A 20,260-nucleotide genomic window follows, 5' to 3' on the forward strand; every position below is an offset into this window, starting at 1 on the left:
CCATTTCACATGTATGTGCCGGAAATGTTGTATCCATCGTGTTCGGTTTATATTGTTGGGCAGGAATCTGTCCCGTTCCTCCAGTTACATTCATTTCTTCATCTTGGTTCATTGCGTCCGATTCATCAGCCCAGTTTGTGTGTTCATTATCTCTCGATGTGTCGTTTTCTGCATTTCTATTCTCAGGGAGAACCTTCTCTGTGTCACATTTCGCTATCAGCTTCAATCTTTCGTGGGGCAAATGGTACGGTGACATGGGCATGGTGCTCTTGATTTGGCTTGCAATGGGTCAGATGCAAGCATACTCACAACCGGATTACTATGTGGTTCTTCTTGTAGTTTATTGCTAATCTGCTTTGCTTTTTCCCGCAAGGGCGGTGCCAGTTGTTCAGAGATTATCTATACCGATGGCTTGATGGTTGATGGCCGTGTGGGATATGCTTATGCTCATGCGGCCTATGTAGACCAGCGCTCCTTGCCGGAAGGCTGCAGTGTTTACACCGCGGAGCTAACAGTCATTTTTCGTGCCCTTGAGCGTATTCGTACCAGCACTGGAGAGTCCTTCGTCCTTTGCAGTGACTCTCTCCGTAGTCTGCAGGCTCTTGACCAGTGCTACCCACGCCATCCCATTGTTGATGCCATCCAGGAGTCCGTTCACGCTCTTGAACAGCGTGGACGTTCGGTGGTGTTCATATGGACCCCGGGTCACGTTGGGATAGCGGGAAACGAACTCGCCGACAAGTTAGCCAAAGAGGCTACCCGCAAACTGACGCTGGAAATTGGCCTACCGGCAACTGATCTCCGAAAGGTGTTGCGCCATCGGGTCATTGGGATGTGGGGAGACGAATGGCGCACTCTGTCTGCACCCAACAAGCTGCGGCGAGTAAATGAGACCACGACTGTGTAGGGGTCCTCCATGCAGGCCTCTAGCAGGGATTCTGTTGTTCTCTGTAGGCTCCGCATTGGTCACTCTTGGCTGAAGCATGGTCAACTGCTGCGTCGAGAGGACCCCACCCCCTCATTGTCGCTGTGGTGCAAACAGGACGGTGGCTCATATGTTGTTGGAATGTCCTCTTTTAACCGCCCTCAGGTGAACTTTTAATCTTCTAGGTGATTTATCATCTCTATTAGGTGACAATGCCTCTATAGCAGATCGGGTTTTAAGTTTTATTCGCGCAAGCGGCTTTCATAGATGAATCTAATTTTATTGCGTCGCCCTCTTTTGTGGTGTATATTTTACTTAGTTTTGTGTTGTAATTTGCCTCCACCCTAATCTTTTAGGCTTTAGGTTTTAACGTGGTGCAGAGGGGCTGGCTCCTCCTTTTATTTTCGTGATCAGCCAGCCACGGTCCTCTGCCTCTCTTCTATATGTTGTTTTTGTCGCTGTGCTCCGTTTTCCATGTTGCCTTACCGTTGACCTTGGGGCTTTTCTTCCTCCGGATTTTTTTTTTAGTGCTCAGTCTGACTGGTGGATGGTTTAAATATGGTCTGTGTGTTTATGATGTTGTGTCTAGACAAGACAGCTTAGACACAATGAGAGGAAGCCGAAAGGCACGCGCTACGCTCACGCAGATGGGCGTGAGGCCTGAAACAGGATACGTAATGAATGCTATAAAGAAAAGTACGTAGCTTCTGGAGTACTTAACTTTAATCCATCCTTTTGGTACATCTGGAGATTGTGGCGATACAAGTGAGACTCTTTAGATACATGCAATGTTACTAATGGCGCCATGCTAGGTCGTAGCCATTGACTTAGCTGAAGGCTATTCTAACTATCTGCTCGGCAAAGGAACGAGGCTTCGTCAATGTAGTCGCTAGCTACGTCGTCCGTACAACTGGGGCGAGTGCTAGTCCGTATCTCGAGACCTGCCTTGTGGTGGCGCTCGGTCTGCGATCCCTGACAGTGGCGACACGCGGGTCCGACATGTACTAATGGACCGCGGCCGATTTAAAGCTACCACCTAGCAAGTGTGGTGTCTGGCGGTGACACCACATATGAAACAAGGGACCGATGACCTTTGTTGTTTGGTCCCTCTAATCTTTCAAGCAACCAACCAACCAACCAGTTGTTCAGCACCCTTCTGTGCCAATCTCCTTTTTTTATGCTTCCTTGCAGGGCTGCCACTTGGGGAGATTTTAGCGTCTTCCACTGCCTCCTATGTTTCTTGAGCTCGATCCTGTTCGCTGGCAAGTGGTGGCTCGGTTTCCTCGTTGTTTTCTGAAGGGCTATAGTCGGTTCCGGGGTTAGTTCTATGTCAACAGTGATATTAGGTTTTTTCCATGGCTCTTGGGTTGTGCTGTCATTGTCACGTCGCTATCGTCCATTGTCAATTCACTGTCGTGAGCAACGTCATCCTGAGTGGGGTCAGGAGCGTGACGCGTATGGAGTTGTCCGGCGGCAGCCGCTACATAAGTTAGAGGCAAAGTAGACATAGCAGGGGTCTCACAGCTTCGCCCGCAGGTAGCTGGGACACTGCGAGCGGACATGACCTGTACCGCCGCAAGACGCGCAGCTTCTTGGTCGCCCATCGTATATTATTATAGCACGATAACCACAAACATTTATATACGAGGGTATGTGCTTGTGCAAATCAACACGCAATTGCCTAATAACATTGAAGACTGGGAAGTTGTGAGCAGCAGACTACTTTTCTGCAAAATTACTGACTATCCTCCCGTAAGGAGCTATCACTGAATTGATCTGCTCAGCGGTGATTTCAAATGGCAGATCAAAGATACGGACAGTCCTTAAACAAAATCCAGCATGCGTAATATAAACTTCACTAATATTGCCATCATGATGTTTATAAAACTTCCTGACCGATTAAAACTGTGTGCCGGGCCGAGACTCGAACTCGGGACTTTCGCCTTTCGCGGGCAAGTGCTCTACCATCTGAGCTACACAAGCACGACTCACGCCCCGTCCTCACAGCTTTACATCTACCAGTGCCTCGTCTCCTACCTTCCAAACTTTACAGAAGCTCTCCTGCGACTGTGTGCACTGAGCGTGGTTTGGCCGTTGGCGACAGTATCGCGAAACGTGTAGACACCTTACTTCTTGTGAAGATCGCTTTTTATTTACCTGGCAGTGTCTCGCTGGAGGAAGCATTGTCTTTTAGGGGCGAAGAATGAAATGGCACTTGGTGCGGTCGAATACATGGCCTTTGTGTTCACAGCACGACGCTCTAACCTACTGAGTTATCGAGCTACGCAATGTGGCACGTCTGCAGTCCAGTACCCTACCCACCGTCTCATCCACCTTAATTACTGCCTTGACACTCATTTACACACATATCTGCTTTCGTTCACGTTTGCTCGCCTCATGCTTGGACCCCAAAAAGCACAACACAAAGATATCGTAAATGCCGTGAGAATAACCAAGACTCAGCAAACAAAAGTATGTTCGGCTACCGGGAATCGAATCCGGGCCTCGTGGCTGAAAGCCATGTCTCCTAACAGCTTTCCATTCTTTCTGACCGCCAGACAATCAGACTTGCAAGGCAAGCACCATAGTCACTGCCGTCTCTAGTAGTATCTGTAGAACCTGTTCCCGCGTAATTTACTAGTTTTCCCGCATGAACGAAATTGGTAGTTTTGGAATATTTAAAATTCATTGTCAGATTTGGGGTTCGAACCCACGCTCCCCTTCGGGAACGAGAGCTGTTTTTTTTTGTTTTTTTTTTTCAACGCTATAATATCTTTCGTGGTAGACGCTTGTTGCTGATGGCTTCTGTCTTGGATCGGACCGTTGTCGCTGTCGCTTTTGTTATAAATGAATGATTTTAGCTTCTTCTTCAAAAGTAAAGCATCCATCCACTCCATGGATAGTGAAAAATACTGTACCTCTTCAACGGTAAACGTCAGAATAAAATATCCAAATTCTAAAAGAAGCCAGAGGTTACGAGTAACTGAAATCTTGGCAAATATCTTCTCTAATACAGAAGGAGGTTCATGTCCGTTCTTGGTGAACAATCTGCGGGTTTATAATACAAAATATAAACTCATTCTGAGGTCATCAAATATAGAAATATAAGAAAATAAATTATCGTCCCCCCCAAGTAAGAAGACGAAGTGCATCACTTCTATCACTTCTTTGAGATAAAAAAGGAAATATTTCTTTCGTAGCCAAAATACCATCACCGACCCATCCGAACCCGTGGGTCGAAACCAAACAAAAATGAAAGAAAAAGAAAAATTGATAGATATTCTCTTCAGTCCATTCAATGGATTATATTGGGTGTCAATTATTGAGTGCCTTCGCGTACACATGTTGTAACGCTGCTATCAGAAAATTAACAAAAAGTTCTCTGTAATTCTTTAGTCGCTCAACGTATGAATGTGAATGCCACAAGTGCGCAATGTAAGTATACACATCGTTCACTTGGCAGTCCAGAATTGCGAAACCCGTGTGGCCTACGAGCCAAACCGTTGGGTTGTGCTTCGCTCGAGGTAATGGTTTAAGTCCTGGTGCAAGAACATCTTTGAGCGTCACGTTCGAACGGATCGTCCTGTTGATCAGGGCCACCATGACCCTACACAGTTCCCAAGCGGCCGCTACAAGTCGACATTGAAAACGATGCTCCAGGGTGTCAGGAACGCCGCAAGCTCCGCAGTTGGCAGAGGGGAGCAGGTGAATTTCCGGGATACGCTGATTTGTGGCCACTGCATTATTAACCAGTTTGTGCCACTGGGACTGGACGCCATTGGGCAACACAGAGTGGTGAATATTGGGCCATACTTGCTGCCAGTTAGTCGTGGGGAAGCGAAGTGCCAACTTGTGAGGGGATGGTCTCCCTACCATTGCTGCATAGAGGCGGCGAACATTCCTGTGCCTGTCCAGTGCTGTTTGAAGGACGTAGCTCCGCTACAGGTAAGAGTGTTCGATGTAACCCAGTTGATAAGGGATGCCCACAACAGACACCGGTGCACTCCCTGAAGACGGCCGCTAGGCGACGGGCAGGGCCGCCGTCGTTCCATCTGGACTGTCGACTTCTAGGGAGGCCATGCGGTGCACCAGTGGCGCCGAGCACTTCCGCGAAAAATCGACGAGGCCGAGGCCCCCGAATGTGGTGTCGAGAACGCAAGTCGCCGCCCGAACCTTGAAAATTTCGTGGCTCCACGCGACCTTCGAAAAGCACCTGCGAGTGGTCGTGGAACGTCCAGGAGTTGTGCCACGTACCAGGCCTTGGAATACACGGCGCAGTGGATTATGCCGACCTTCTGTAGGAGAGTGAGTCGTCGGCTGGCGTAAGTCTGACAAAGTAGTTTGACAGTATTCAGCAGCCGGCGCCAGATGCGCGCCCTCATCTGTTGAGAATTGGCTGTGATATCGAGGCCCAGGATCGTGTGAGTACTGGCGACGCAAACCAATCCTGACGGCGATCCACGTCGCAGTGACCTAACGGAATCAGTACGGTCTTCCGCTGATTTATGAGGGCACCTGACGCGCGTTCGTAGCGCCTCAGTAAGGGCCGAATGTAGTCGAGATCCTGATCGTTGCCGATACAAACACCGACGTCATCAGCGTAGGCGAGACATTTGACAGTGGCATGCTGAATATTCACGCCGCCGATAGTGCGGTCTAACGCTCGCAAATAGTGGTTCGGGCGCAGTCACAAAGAGGTACATAGATAAGGGACAGCCCTGTCTCACCGATGGACGCAGAACGATGGGTGGCGTTCACCATCCATTAATTGTGACCACCGAACTGGCTCCTGTCAGGAAGTTTCGAATCCGGAATAAAGTGGAAGCCAAATTCAATCTTACCCATAACTTTCAGCAAATAACCGTGGCCCATTCTGTCAAAAGCGTTGGCAAAATCCGGGGAAAGAACACCTGCCGAAATTCGAAGGACGGCGGAGTGAGCGGTGACGTCACGATAGGTAGATTCCGCATTGTCAAATGGACCGCCTCTTAACGACGCATGATTGATATGGGCAGATGACTTTGCCCATGACTGCCCGTATCTTCGTTTCAACACATCTGACCGCCAGCTCGTAGTCAGCATTCAGCAGTCTAATTGGCCTAAGGTCGGTGACACGGCACGTACCCCGTTTTTTGGGGATAAGGACAACATGCCCTTCGAGAAACTGACTCGGGATTTCAATGCCGCGAAGCAGTCCGTTCACCACTACCTTTAACCTGTCCCCTACAATAACCAGAAAGTAAGATAAAATTTTGTAGGAAGACCATCTGGTCCAGATGACTTACCCGTTGTACTGGCATTCAATATCTGTAACACATCCTCATTCGACATCTCTGCAACCAGCTCTTCACGGTCAGATTCGGAAATGCAGTCGACAAAGTCATGTAATAGAAGTCGCGTGGCCTCTTCGTCCTCGGTAGTGTCGTGAAAGATTGAAGTACACTCCTGGAAATTGAAATAAGAAAACCGTGAATTCATTGTCCCAGGAAGGGGAAACTTTATTGACACATTCCTGGGGTCAGATACATCACATGATCACACTGACAGAACCACAGGCACATAGACACAGGCAACAGAGCATGCACAATGTCGGCACTAGTACAGTGTATATCCACCTTTCGCAGCAATGCAGGCTGCTATTCTCCCGTGGAGACGATCGTAGAGATGCTGGATGTAGTCCTGTGGAACGGCTTGCCCTGCCATTTCCACCTGGCGCCTCAGTTGGACCAGCGTTCGTGCTGGACGTGCAGACCGCGTGAGACGACGCTTCATCCAGTCCCAAACATGCTCAATGGGGGACAGATCCGGAGATCTTGCTGGCCAGGGTAGTTGACTTACACCTTCTAGAGCACGTTGGGTGGCACGGGATACATGCGGACGTGCATTGTCCTGTTGGAACAGCAAGTTCCCTTGCCGGTCTAGGAATGGTAGAACGATGGGTTCGATGACGGTTTGGATGTACCGTGCACTATTCAGTGTCCCCTCGACGATCACCAGTGGTGTACGGCCAGTGTAGGAGATCGCTCCCCACACCATGATGCCGGGTGTAGGCCCTGTGTGCCTCGGTCGTATGCAGTCCTGATTGTGGCGCTCACCTGCACGGCGCCAAACACGCATACGACCATCATTGGCACCAAGGCAGAAGCGACTCTCATCGCTGAAGACGACACGTCTCCATTCGTCCCTCCATTCACGCCTGTCGCGACACCACTGGAGGCGGGCTGCACGATGTTGGGGCGTGAGCGGAAGACGGCCTAACGGTGTGCGGGACCGTAGCCCAGCTTCATGGAGACGGTTGCGAATGGTCCTCGCCGATACCCCAGGAGCAACAGTGTCCCTAATTTGCTGGGAAGTGGCGGTGCGGTCCCCTACGGCACTGCGTGGGATCCTACGGTCTTGGCGTGCATCCGTGCGTCGCTGCGGTCCGGTCCCAGGTCGACGGGCACGTGCACCTTCCGCCGACCACTGGCGACAACATCGATGTACTGTGGAGACCTCACGCCCCACGTGTTGAGCAATTCGGCGGTACGTCCACCCGGCCTCCCGCATGCCCACTATACGCCCTCGCTCAAAGTCCGTCAACTGCACATACGGTTCACGTCCACGCTGTCGCGGCATGCTACCAGTGTTAAAGACTGCGATGGAGCTCCGTATGCCACGGCAAACTGGCTGACACTGACGGCGGCGGTGCACAAATGTTGCGCAGCTAGCGCCATTCGACGGCCAACACCGCGGTTCCTGGTGTGTCCGCTGTGCCGTGCGTGTGATCATTGCTTGTACAGCCCTCTCGCAGTGTCCGGAGCAAGTATGGTGGGTCTGACACACCGGTGTCAATGTGTTCTTTTTTCCATTTCCAGGAGTGTATAATACTCGTAGTCGGCGACATGGCGTACAATTTCGTGCCGCTGCGATATTACAATCCCCGCAGCAGTTTCGAGCGCATCGACATGCTTTTTGCGAGCCTGTTTCCTTTCTCGAGCAAGATGATAGATCAACGGCTCCTCGTCATCGATGTGGCACAGGGGACGGCTCCGAATCGATAAACCTCTCGATCATTCCCGATGCAGCCGCAGAATCTTGGCTTTAATTGTGCTCAGGTGGAGTGTAATGTTTCCGTCGGGGCCAACAGGTGCATTAATAGCATCCCGTAAGCAGTGCTGATAAAAGTCCAACGTACGCCTGTGCCAGTAACTCGCGTCTCGACTACGTAATTGCGCCGCCTTTCGCCAAAGCGGTTTGGCATTCACCACCCACCACTCGATGCATGACCCGTAATTGTTGAATTTTTCTAAACACTGCTGCCATGCTACACGCATCTCCGCACGGAGCCCTTCGGCACCCATATATCCGGTATTTAATTTCCAATATGCCGGAAGAGATTTCGTGCGACAGCACTGCAACCGCAAGGCACACACATAGCCACAATGATCACTCATGGCGACAGGCAGAACTTCGACTGCGCGTAAAGCGTCTGTTAGCTCCCGTGAAACGTAAATCCTATCAATTCTACTGGCCCCTCCTGTATAAAAGTGGGTATGCTGCGTCATGATGGGGTGGTAGTGTCGCCACGAATCACGCAAGTCCGCTGCAGTTAAAAGTGTATTCAGTTCTGCACATTTAGAGGGGGTGGGATATTGGTCAGCAGAGGCAACAACACAATTAATATCGCCACAGAATACGATGGGACGAGCCGTAGCCAAAAAGGGGCATATGTCCGTGGTAAAAACACGAACTCTTGTGCGTTTTTGATCAGTCCCCGAGGGCACATATACGTTGACAAATTGGACTCCCGCAATGACACACGCCAGTACACGACCATTAGGGAGAAGTTGGATGTCCGTAGGTTCAAAGGACGATTTGTATAAAATTGCAGTGCCACTGTTCTTATCACTATTAAGATTGTAAATAACGTCGTAGCCCAGAATATTGCTAATATTGCCATGATATAAAACGTCTTTAAAAGCAGCAACCTTGTGCACCGCTGAGATACGAGCAACATTTAACGTCAAAACAGAAAACACTTGCGTTTGTTGTGGGTGCGTAGACATTTTAAATATTGGGATAAAGTAGAGCAATATGAAAAGCAGCGACGAAGTGATACTGCGCCGTACTTATACGTAAATTGAGATCAGCAGGCATAAAATTGACATTTCAAAAGTTCTTCAAACACTGTTGTTACTAGTAGGTAAAAATCTACAAAACAGGGCACTACAATACACCGGACCCGACGACCGGGGTGGCCGAGCGGTTCTAGGCGCTTCAGTATGGAACCGCGCGACCGCTACGGTCGCAGGTTCGAATCCTGCCTCGGGCGTGGATGTGTGTGATGTCCTTAGGTTAGTTAGGTTTAAGTAGTTCTAAGTTGTAGGGGACTGATGACCTCAGAAGTTAAGTCCCAAAAAGCTCGGAGCCATTTGAACCATTTTTGAACACCGGACACAGTTCGATACACAATAATTTTCTGGACAATGTCAATGTAGATGGGCTCTTGACGACGGTGTGGGTCAGCGAACATTTGTACTGGCCCCCCCTCGTCCTGCTCCTGGTGCCACCACGGGCTTTGGCTATCAGGGGGCGGAGGAGCTTGCCGCGTGTCGCCCGACGTCTTGATGGCTTCCGCCTGGCCGCCGCGCGATATGTTATGGCCGGCGTTGACGGCACAGAATGTTTGCGCGGGCGCTGCGGTAACGGCTCACAACCTTGCTCTAATTTGCGCTTCGCAGCTGCAACGTCCTGCTCCTTCCCGCCGCTGAGAAAGTGTTTTAATCGTTCGGTGTGTGCTCGTATCTTCTCTTTCCTTGCGGGGCTGCTACTACGGGAGGAACACTGCGACATAGCCTCACTTTCACCACCACTCTCCGCAGCGGTGTGACTCACTAAAGTGGCCGGGTTCTGTTCCTTCCCCTGTTTGCCCTCGCCCCGCTGTCGACGTTGCTTTTTGCTCTCCGCAGTAGGTGTTACCGTATCGGCAGTAGGTGTCACAGGGAGGGGCGGGGGGGGGGGGTGTAAAGAAGCACCTGTTACCTCCCGCGACTCCGACTGAATGGCGTCATTACGAACAGAGAGTAATTCCCTTTCATCCTCAACCCGTTCCGCCAGCGGGGCGGGGGGGGGGGGGGGGGGCAGGGGAGGGGTGCGGTCCTGAACAACCACCATTTGCTCCTGCCCGTCGGTTGTTGTACTATGTTCTTCGGCAGGCGTGTCAACTACGGAATCAACGGCCGTCGGTCGGACTGGCAAGGACGTACCTGCGGCAATCTCGCTCATGAGGTGCACAAATTTTTCGCCACCACCCACAACATACTCGCGCCGTAATTGAACAGGCCGTCGCCGAGGGCAGTCACTCCTCAAAAGTTCCGTGGAGAGGCATACGGCACATGTTGGCGGTTGCCCAATATATGAGATTTGAGCGCGAACCCCACCGATTACAAAATAAGAGGGGATGTGCTGTTTCAAGCCCATCCTTGCGCTGCGAAGACCACTAGCTACCTTACAAAGGTATGCGCTCGACCATTTTTCCAACGTAATGTTCAAAACGTCACAAAAACGAGACAAGGCAAAAGCGAAAATTTCATCCGTGCATACGTTAAAAACACGAACAATTCGAATTCTTTAACCAGACGTCACTTTTTGCACGTGACTGATACACCGCTCTGCATGTTCGAATCGGTGACTGCCACTAAATTTTGCAACAAATTTCTCACAAATGTCTCCGGAAGTAAATTTCAGAAACAGGAAGTACTGTACAAAGTCCAATTGACAAGTGTCAACGACTTTTTCATGAATATTAAGTCCTCAAATAACCACTCATGAATTTCGAATGCGGTAGGGCGGAGAGCACTCCTATCAAATACACACTAAGCACCGAATGCCGACATTTTCTACTTACAAGTATGCAGTGCGGAAAACACAACGACAAGGCCCCAAAGTCCCCTCCGAAAACGCGGCCCGGCGACGTAAACAAACAGGCGTCGGCAGTGCGGCTCTGCGCGATGTGCACGGATACCCTGTCCCAGTGCGTCTAAAGTTCATTGTCAGATGTGGGGTTCGAACCCACGCTCCCATTCGGGAACCAGAGCTTAAATCTGGCGCCTTAGACCGCTCGGCCAATCTCACGTGTGAACGCAAACCACTTCCTGCCGTCATTTCTAGCAACATCTCCAGAGCCTGACTGCGAAATTTGCTTGTTTTTACTTCTGTGAAGGAAATACGTTTTTTTTAGAGTATTTAAAACGAGTTGTCAGATGTGAGGTTGCACCCTACACTCACTTTCCGGAACCAGAGCTTAAACATGGTGCCTTGCACCACTGTTTTCGTTCGCCATCTGTCTTGAGTGGAACGAGCACCACTGTAATTATCAATTTTCACATTGACGCAGAGAAAACAAAAAACGACAGGAAAGGCCGTTCCCTAGCAACGGCTACGCTGTGCATTTCGCCCTCAGGGGAAGCTAATGATATGCTCCAGGCGAACATCAAACTAACAAACTTAATATTGTGATACTTACGCGCTTTCTACTTGTGGATTGGCACACATATGCTGAATCGACTCTGGATCATCAGTAAGTACGTCACATTAGATATTTGTTTTATCGCCCTGCTGTAAATTAAAGGGCAGTTTTTCAACGGCTGTCAGTTCTGCTTCTAGTTACGCTACATCGCCCTAGCAGCACCTACGCACTGCGTTCAGATGTGCTCACCTGCGCCCTGGCGTTGAGCGCCTACAGCGCCATCGCCTTCGGCCTCTGATGGCAGGAGGGCACTCGACACATCAGGGCGTGGGTGGGACGCAGCACAATGCGGTGGTGGTGTAACGGTCAGCATGGTTGCTTCCCAAGCAGTTGATCCGGTTTCGATTCCCGGCCACCGCACGAGAAGTACTTTTTTCTTCTGGGGGTATTCTACGTAACGAAATGCGATCTTCATTCCGAGCTGGGACGCCGCGGGAGACAGACGTGCGTTCTGATTCGACGGGTGTGGCGGATTGCCAACCGGCGGAGCTTGCTCCGTCGGCGGCCCCATCCGGCCCCCCACCTACAACGACCACGCACTCGACAACGGTGACGATTGGGTCTATGAAGAGGACGAAGACAGCCGCAGCCGGCGGCGTTATTGCGGTGCCTATGACCGCCACCATCTGCACCTCCACCATCACCACCACAACCATCACCACCACAACCATCACATCCACAGTCATCTGCCCCTCCCCTGCCACTCCCGGTCGCGGCCATCAATGAAACTGCACCTTGGGCGATTAGGGAAATCTGCGCATCAGGGCCCCCTTCATGTGGGATAAGTCCGCGTGCGCCGCGTTCTAGATACCGCTCCCCCTTCCCTCCCCCCACCAGACCACCTTTCGACATGCCGGACATATGGGACTCTGTATGCGTCCCTCAACCGCTTCCGGCACCTGATGAAGACATTCCGTCGTCATTGATGTCAGACGCAGACATACAGGAGGGACTGCAGGAACAACTGATTGCCCCCCTCGACGCCGCAGAGGAGGGGGGCCAGCAGATTGACCCTGTTCGGCTTCAGGCCCTCCACTACCCGAACATGACTGCCGCGGCCGACGACAGCGATGACGGGAGCGTGATGGAGTTCGATGACGACCATCGGCGCCCGGTCGCTGAGCGTCGGAAGCGGCAGTTAGCCTCCTCATCAGACTCTGAGGCCACCCAGCCCGCTGAACGCGGGCTCTCCAAGAAGAAAAAGGCCATTGTTGACGCGGAGGGCTTACAGGTGCCGCGCAAAACGGCACCTCGCCGCCAGTTCACCACGTCATTGACGGACGTACCCGTCAGCAACACATTCGCGGCTATTGATGGTGCCACAGACACCCCACCCACTCCCCCGCCCCCGCCCCCCACCATCAGCCACCCCTCCTGCTCCCCCACCCATCTACATACAACACAAGGGACCCTACCAAGAGCTTTTAGATATCCTAACTGCTCACACTGAATACCCCATCCGTATAAAATGGTCAGGTAATGATAACTATCGCCTGTATGTCCAGTCCCCCACAGACCTTGGTAAGACCCTTATTATCCTCAGCAAGTTCAACATAGGTTTCTCCACCCCCCCTAAATGACCCGCCGACTCCGGGTTGTTATCAGAGGGCTCCCCATGCAGTATTCTGATGATGACCTGAGGAAGGAACTTATGTCATTGAACATCACCACTACAGTTACATCCAGGATCATTTCCCCTCGAACCCGACGCCCCACCCCACTCTTTTTCGTCTCCGCCCCTGACACGCCAGAGAACCGTCACCTCCTAACCCTCTCGGTCCTCGATTACGTTAGCGTGACGATGGAGAATCCGCGCTCCAGGAGGATGAGCCTGGTATGCTATCGCTGCCAGGGACTGGCGCACTTCGCGGGTGACTGCACCCACGAGGTGCGTTGTGTGAAGTGTGCTGGTGGCCACGCCTCCTCGGAGTGCTCTAAACCCCGAGACGCCCCCCCCCCCACCTGTGCCCGCTGTGGAGGGAATCACACAGGCAGTTATATGGGCTGCCCAAAAATTAAGTCATTCAAGGCTAGCCAGAAACGATTTGCAGGGGCCATCGGCGGCGGCCCACCCGGGCAGCACTTACTCTGGTGCACTGGTAGGGTCGGCGCCGCGGGCCCACCCCCCCACCCCCATGCGGCTCGCTCCCATCCCACCCCTCTGGGCTCCTACCCACCCCCACTCCTCTCCATCCCCATCCAACCCCCTCCAACAGCCTTCCCTCACCTCCCTACCCAGCAGGTGTCAAGCACTGCTTCCCCCTCCTCACAGCGGGTGTCACGCACCACTGTTCCTTCCCCATCCCACCAGCAGACGTTAAGCACTGCTACCCCCCTCTCCCATCCTGGTACAATCTCAGCAGCACCCTCTCCCCACCCCATCCTCTGTTCCCACCCACCTTGGTGACCTCATCACCAATGTTGTTGAGGTACTGACCTCAGCAATCTCCGCCACATTCAACTTCCTCCTCCAAACCATCCCACACCAACTTGCCACTGCCCTCTCCCAATCCATGTCCCCCATCACCACCACCACTCCCATTCCAACCAGTCATGGCTGTTAGACATCGCGGATTGACAGCCATGATCTGGAACGCCAATGGTCTCCCCAAACAACAGGGCGAGTTCCGACAGTTCCTCCTAGACGAGAGGGTAGATATTTGCCTTGTTGCAGAGACACACCTCAAACCCGGTGTTTTTGTCTGTGTAGCAAACTACTCCTGCTACAGGACAGACAGGCCCACTGCCTATGGTGGCACGGCGGTGTACGTGCGTAACTCCCTCCGCCACCACCCTATCCCCCTCCCCCCACTTAAGACTGTGGAAGCCACTGGCGTTGTCGTCCACACGGTGAAGGGTCCCATCTCGTTCGTGGCTCTCTACAGACCACCACGAGGCCTTCTCGAAACACCGGACTATGAAGCATTGCTGTCGCTCGCCAACGACGTCTTCGTTGGCGGTGACTTCAATGCCAAACATACTGCCTGGAACAGTAGATTAACAAACACATCAGGTCCTCGACTCCTCCGGGTCGCTGAGCGGCATCATGCCTGCACCATCGGCCCGCATGATCCCACCATTTACCCTTCTGGAGGACGTCCCCCAGATGTCCTAGACATCGCAGTGGTGAAAGGTCTACCCCACCCCATCACTGCAGCCACCCGCATCGCTCTAGCCTCCGACAACTGACCGGTCATCTGTTCCATCGATCTCGTTGGAACCTCGACCGCGCCGAGGGAAGGCCGGAACATCCGCGGTATTGACTGGCAGTCAAGCAGCCCTACCCACAATCCCTGCTGCCGATCAAACGGACGCAGATCGTACCCTCATACACCTCACCATCATTGTACTAGATGCTGCAACAGCAGCGACCCCTCACCGTCCACACCGGCCCCCAGATCATGTGCATCTACTCCCCCCCCCCCCCACATCCTTGCTCTCATCACAGAGAAAAACCGGACCATCCGTGAATGGCAGCTCATTCGGAACCCGGCAACCAAGCGCCTCATCAATAAACTGCAGCACCAAATCAAGGCTGCGGTGCAAGACCACCGCAATAAGGCATGGGAGAACAAAATCTCTGCCATTGACCTGACTGACCCGTCTGCTTGGAAGTTCACAAAAAGCCTTCTGAGACGAGAGCAACGGATTCCCCCACTCCAGGTCGGCAATGACTTTGTGTCCGAACCAGATGCCAAGGCTAACGCCTTGGCTGATGTCTTCGCACACAACTTCACCCCAGTCAATGACCCCATTGACCCCGACCATATTCGCCTGGTAACGACACGCCTCGCACAACTCCTTGCCGTCCAGGACCCTGAGGATGAAATCACCCCCATTAATGAAGAGGAGGTAGAACTGCAATTGCGGCACCTCAAATCCAAGAAAGCTGGCGGCCCCGATAAGCTGACGAATGCCCTCATCAAGCAGCTACCCCCAGCTACTATTCCCATCCTGACGGCCACTTTCAACAACATCCTCACAACCAGGCAATGTCCCACTGCCTGGAAACATGCTGAAGTGGTCGCCATACCCAAGGCTGGGAAGGATCTTCGTTCCCCTGCCAGCTACCGCCCCATCAGCCTCTTGCCCGCCATCTCCAAGGTGTTTAAGAGGCTGTACCTTAAACGACTGCTCATTCACATTGTCCGAGAACGAGTCCTCCCTGATGAGCAGTTTGGTTTCAGGCAGGGACACGCAACCACTCACCAACTCCTGCACCTTGTGGAAGAGGCACTGGACGCCATAGAACGTAGGGAGTACTTCGGGGCCATACTCCTCGACGTGTCCAGAGCGTTTGACTCGGTCTGGCACGAAGGGCTGCTCTACAAATTATTTTCCCTTGGCTTCCCCGTGTCCCATGTACGGCTAATAGCCACATACCTGGAAGGTCGCACCTTCCATGTTAGGATCCCAGACGAGAAATCCACATGACGACGAATCAGAACAGGAGCACCACAAGGCAGCGTACCTGGACCGCGACTCTACTCCCTCTTTACAGCCGATCTGCCCTTTGCGCCGAGGGTACATTTAGCTCTCTACGCAGATGACACTGCACTCTTCTCTCGTTCTCGGAGTGCGGCAGGTCTTCAACAGCGGCTCCGTGGGGCTACAGATTCCCTAACCGATTGGGCTAGGACCTGGCGTCTGGCATTTAATCCCTCCAAACCCAAGCCCTTATCATCTGCCGACGCCGTATTCCCATTCGGCTCCCTCAGGTGATGGTCCTTCGTACCCCAGTCCCCTGGACTCGAACTGCAAAATACTTGGGTGTTACCCTGGACCAGCGCCTCACCTGGCGCCCCCACATCGATGACGTGCATCGTAAGGCAACGGGGCGGCTATGCCTGCTCTAGCCTCCCATCAATCCAATCTCTTCACTCCCCGAACAGATTGCTGTTAGACTGTACACCTCCCTTGTTCGCCCCATCCTTGAATACGCGGTGGTGGTGTGGGGCAATGCTTCCCCCACTCACCTCCGCCGACTCAAAACCGTCCAGAACAGGCCTCTCCGGCGTGCTCTCCGCCTCCCCTTCGACTTCCCAACCCAAAAGCTCCACATCCTGGCCGAAGTGCCGCTCCTTCATACCCGCACACTATCCGCAGCCAACTCCTTTTACCAACAAACCCGTCACTCTAATAATCCCATAATCCTTTCCCTCGGTACCTGTGTCCACCGTCTAGCCACCTCTCGATGGCCTGAACTTTTATATCGCCCCCCATGGCTTCACATGCACTAGCCACCCCATTTCATGACAATTACACCCTCACACCATAGATCATCCCCCCCCCCCCCTACATGTCATGTCACTGCCGTCTCTAGTAGTATCTGTGGAACCTGTTCCCACGTAATTTACTTGTTTTCCCGCATGTACGAAATTTGTAGTTTTGGAATATTTAAAATGCATTGTCAGATGTGGGGTTCGAACCCACGCTCCCCTTAGGGCCCCAGAGCTTAAATCTGGCGCCTTAGACCGCTCGGCCAATCTGACGCGTGGGCGCAAAATCTCGTCCATCGTCGTTTCTAGGTATATCTGCAGAGCCTGACTGCGAAATTAGCGTGTTTTTTTCTTGTGTGAAGGAATTACGTTGCTTTTAGAGTATTTAAAACGAGTTGTCAGATGTGAGGTTGCACCCCACACTCACTTTCGGGAACCAGAGCTTAAATATGGTGCCTTACACCATTGTTTTCCGTCGCCATCTGTCTTGAGTGGAACGAGCAGAACTGTAGTTATCAATATTCACATTGACGCAGAGAAAACAAAAAACGACAGGAAAGGCCGTTCCCTAGCAACGGCTACGCTGTGCCTTTCGCCCTGAGGGGAAGCTAATGATATGCTCTAGGCGATGATCAAACTAACCAACTTAATATTGTGATACTTAGGCGCTTTCTACTTCTGGATTGGCACACATATGCTGAATCGTCTCTGGATCATCAGTAAGTACGTCACATTAGATATTTGTTTTATCGCCCTGCTGTAAATTAAAGGGCAGTTTTTTCAACGGCTGTCAGTTCTGCTTCTAGTTACGCTACATCGCCCTAGCAGCACCTACACACTGTGTTCAGATGTTCCCGCCCCCGCCCTGGCGTTGAGCGCCTACAGCGCCATCGCCTTCGGCCTCTGATGGCAGGAGGGTAGCCGACACATCACGGCGTGGGTGGGACGCAGCACAAGGCGGTGGTGGTGTAACGGTCAGCATGGTTGCTTCCCAAGCAGTTGATCCGGGTTCGATTCCCGGCCACCGCACGAAACGTACTTTTTTCTTCTGGGGGAGTTCCACGTAACGAAACGCGATCTTCGAAACTGTGAACTGTCGCGGTACGAATAGTTTTCCTTCGCCCCTCGTCTCAGTCCGTGCTGCCAGGGCGCTAGTCTGCGGGTTTCGTTTCTCAGCATCGTGTGTCTCCATGTGTCGACTTGTCTCGACTTAGCTCGGCTGACGCGAAAGCTGACGCTTGGAAATGGGCATATATGTAGAGGGCAGGCGCTAGAAACGACTGGGAGAGACCAAAAAACGACAAACACACGACAGAACCTTTCATTTTATTGTGGCCACAGATTCGCCCCTTAGTGTACCGAGAGGCAAGAGTGGCGTCAGCGTGCGCGACCGCATCACTATCGCTAAGCAACAACGAAACCGAAGGAAAAATGCAAAATGAAAGAAGCCAAGAGCACGTCGAGTTCCCAGCCGAGCACGCATCCAAGTACCAACCACGGCCAGCGCATCTTAACGCCGGTGACCAGACGAGAACCGCTGCACTACGCGCGGTATGGCCGTTGGCGACAGTATCGCGCGACGTGTAGACACCTTACTTCTTGTGAAGATCGCTTGTTATTTACCTGGCAGTGTCTCGCTGGAGGAAGCATTGTCTTTTAGGGGCGAAAAATGAACTGGCACTTGGTGCGGTCGAATACGCGGCCTTTGTGTTCACAGCACGACGCTCTAACTTACTCAGCTATAGAGCTACGCAATGTGGCACGTCTGCAGTCCAATACCCTATCCACCGTCTCATCCACCTTTATTACTGCCCTGGCACTCATTTAAACACATATCTGCTTTCATTCACGTTTGCTTGCCTGATGCTTGGACCCCAAAAACCACAACACAAAGATATCGTAAATGCCGTGAGAATAACCAAGACTCAGCAAACAAAAGTATGTTCGGCTACCGGGAATCGAATCCGGGCCTCGTGGCTGAAAGCCATGTCTCCTAACAGCTTTCCATTCTTTCTGACCGCCAGACAATCAGACTTGCAAGGCAAGCACCATAGTCACTGCCGTTTCTAGTAGTATCTGTGGAACCTGTTCCCACGTAATTTACTTGTTTTCCCGCATGTACGAAATTTGTAGTTTTGGAATATTTAAAATGCATTGTCAGATGTGGGGTTCGAACCCACGCTCCCCTTAGGGAACCAGAGCTTAAATCAGGCGCCTTAGACCGCTCGGCCAATCTGACGCGTGGGCGCAAAATCTCGTCCATCGTCGTTTCTAGGTATATCTGCAGAGCCTGACTGCGAAATTAGCGTGTTTTTTTCTTGTGTGAAGGAATTACGTTGCTTTTAGAGTATTTAAAACGAGTTGTCAGATGTGAGGTTGCACCCCACACTCACTTTCGGGAACCAGAGCTTAAATATGGTGCCTTACACCATTGTTTTCCGTCGCCATCTGTCTTGAGTGGAACGAGCAGAACTGTAGTTATCAATATTCACATTGACGCAGAGAAAACAAAAAACGACAGGAAAGGCCGTTCCCTAGCAACGGCTACGCTGTGCCTTTCGCCCTGAGGGGAAGCTAATGATATGCTCTAGGCGATGATCAAACTAACCAACTTAATATTGTGATACTTAGGCGCTTTCTACTTCTGGATTGGCACACATATGCTGAATCGTCTCTGGATCATCAGTAAGTACGTCACATTAGATATTTGTTTTATCGCCCTGCTGTAAATTAAAGGGCAGTTTTTTCAACGGCTGTCAGTTCTGCTTCTAGTTACGCTACATCGCCCTAGCAGCACCTACACACTGTGTTCAGATGTTCCCGCCCCCGCCCTGGCGTTGAGCGCCTACAGCGCCATCGCCTTCGGCCTCTGATGGCAGGAGGGTAGCCGACACATCACGGCGTGGGTGGGACGCAGCACAAGGCGGTGGTGGTGTAACGGTCAGCATGGTTGCTTCCCAAGCAGTTGATCCGGGTTCGATTCCCGGCCACCGCACGAAACGTACTTTTTTCTTCTGGGGGAGTTCCACGTAACGAAACGCGATCTTCGAAACTGTGAACTGTCGCGGTACGAATAGTTTTCCTTCGCCCCTCGTCTCAGTCCGTGCTGCCAGGGCGCTAGTCTGCGGGTTTCGTTTCTCAGCATCGTGTGTCTCCATGTGTCGACTTGTCTCGACTTTGCTCGGCTGACGCGAAATCTGACGCTTGGAAATGGGCATATATGTAGAGGGCAGGCGCTAGAAACGACTGGGAGAGACCAAAAAACGACAAACACACGACAGAACCTTTCATTTTATTGTGGCCACAGATTCGCCCCTTAGTGTACCGAGAGGCAAGAGTGGCGTCAGCGTGCGCGACCGCATCACTATCGCTAAGCAACAACGAAACCGAAGGAAAAATGCAAAATGAAAGAAGCCAAGAGCACGTCGAGTTCCCAGCCGAGCACGCATCCAAGTACCAACCACGGCCAGCGCATCTTAACGCCGGTGACCAGACGAGAACCGCTGCACTACGCGCGGTATGGCCGTTGGCGACAGTATCGCGCGACGTGTAGACACCTTACTTCTTGTGAAGATCGCTTGTTATTTACCTGGCAGTGTCTCGCTG

At 52.1% G+C, this 20,260-nt stretch overlaps 6 non-coding genes across 6 annotated transcripts; 3 read left to right on the forward strand and 3 right to left on the reverse strand.

Moving 5' to 3' along the window:
* Positions 1-10,957: 10,957 nt before the first annotated feature.
* Trnal-uaa lies at positions 10,958-11,041 on the reverse strand. Its single transcript has one exon. It is a non-coding gene; the product is annotated as a tRNA-Leu (tRNA).
* Positions 11,042-11,723: 682 nt separating this feature from the next.
* Positions 11,724-11,795, forward strand: Trnag-ccc. The gene has a single exon. It is a non-coding gene; the product is annotated as a tRNA-Gly (tRNA).
* Positions 11,796-16,843: 5,048 nt separating this feature from the next.
* Positions 16,844-16,927, reverse strand: Trnal-uaa. Its single transcript has one exon. It is a non-coding gene; the product is annotated as a tRNA-Leu (tRNA).
* Positions 16,928-17,611: 684 nt separating this feature from the next.
* On the forward strand, positions 17,612-17,683 carry Trnag-ccc. The gene has a single exon. It is a non-coding gene; the product is annotated as a tRNA-Gly (tRNA).
* A 1,126-nt stretch (positions 17,684-18,809) lies between these two features.
* Positions 18,810-18,893, reverse strand: Trnal-uaa. The gene has a single exon. It is a non-coding gene; the product is annotated as a tRNA-Leu (tRNA).
* A 684-nt stretch (positions 18,894-19,577) lies between these two features.
* Positions 19,578-19,649, forward strand: Trnag-ccc. Its single transcript has one exon. It is a non-coding gene; the product is annotated as a tRNA-Gly (tRNA).
* The last annotated feature ends 611 nt before the right edge of the window (positions 19,650-20,260 follow it).

The sequence above is a fragment of the Schistocerca americana genome, chromosome 2, assembly GCF_021461395.2.
Source record: "Schistocerca americana isolate TAMUIC-IGC-003095 chromosome 2, iqSchAmer2.1, whole genome shotgun sequence".
Classification (NCBI taxonomy): Eukaryota; Metazoa; Arthropoda; class Insecta; order Orthoptera; family Acrididae; genus Schistocerca; species Schistocerca americana.